A 1,152-nucleotide genomic window follows, 5' to 3' on the forward strand; every position below is an offset into this window, starting at 1 on the left:
TCTAACTGTTTCTTCTCATCTGATGATAAGCTGCTGCTCCAACAAACAACACCATAGAAGATGGCTGATGCTACTACAGTGGTAGATTTTGTTTATCTATATTTTGTGAAGACTTTTTCAATCTAAATAACAGAAGGATCTTTTTTATTATTATTTTATATTTTGAGACTGGGGCAGCATGGTGGCGCAACTGGTAGAGCTGCTGCCTCTCAGCAAGCAGGTCCTTGGTTCAAACCCCGGTCCAGGGGTCTTTCTGGGTGGAGTTTGCATGTTTTCTCCGTGCATGCGTGGGTTTTCTCCGGGTGCTCCGGTTTCCTCCCACAGACCAAAAACATGCATGTTAGGCTGATTGGTAACTCTAAATTGTCCCTAGGTGTGAGTGAGAGAGTGAATGGTTGTTTGTCTCGTTTGTCTCTATGTGGCCCTGTGATGGACTTGCGGCCCGTCCAGGGTGTACCCCGCCCCTCGCACAGTGATTGCCGGACATGGGCACCGGCGACACCCGTGACCCAAAATGGAATAAGCGGGTAAAGATAATGTTTTTTTTTTTGTTATATCACAAAATTTATCGTTATCGTCAGAATGCTCTGAAATATCACATTATATTTGAGCCATATCGCCCAACCCTAGGGACAAGGATCCTCTTCATCCCCTACACATCGGAGAAGCAGCTGTGGAGGTAGTCTCCTGCTACAGGTACCTGGGGGTGCGTATATCCAGTGACCTTACCTGGAGAGCCAACACTTCCTGTCTGGTCAAGAAGGCCCACCAACATCTCTACTTCCTCAGGAAGCTGCAGAGAGCTGGACTTAGAAGCTCTGTCCTGAGGAGCTTCTATCGCTGTGAGGTGGAGAGCGTTCTCTGCACCTGCATCACCATGTGGCACGGCAGCAGCTCTGCTGCTGAGAGGATGGCTCTGCAGAGGGTGCTTAAGGCTGCACAGAAGACTGGGGAGCAGCCTTCCCACCACCTCGGACCCCTACACATCACGATGTAGGGGGAGGACACTCCGCATCATGAAGGACTCCACTCATCCTGCACACAGTCTGTTCCAGCCCATCCCCTCAAGCAGGCAGCTGAGGAGCATCAAGACTAACAGGCTCAGAAACAGTTTCTTCCCTGCAGCTGTCACACTGCTGAACTCGAGCTGCA

Source organism: Nematolebias whitei, chromosome 1, assembly GCF_014905685.2.
Source record: "Nematolebias whitei isolate Nwh7 chromosome 1, NemWhi1, whole genome shotgun sequence".
Lineage (NCBI taxonomy): Eukaryota > Metazoa > Chordata > Actinopteri > Cyprinodontiformes > Rivulidae > Nematolebias > Nematolebias whitei.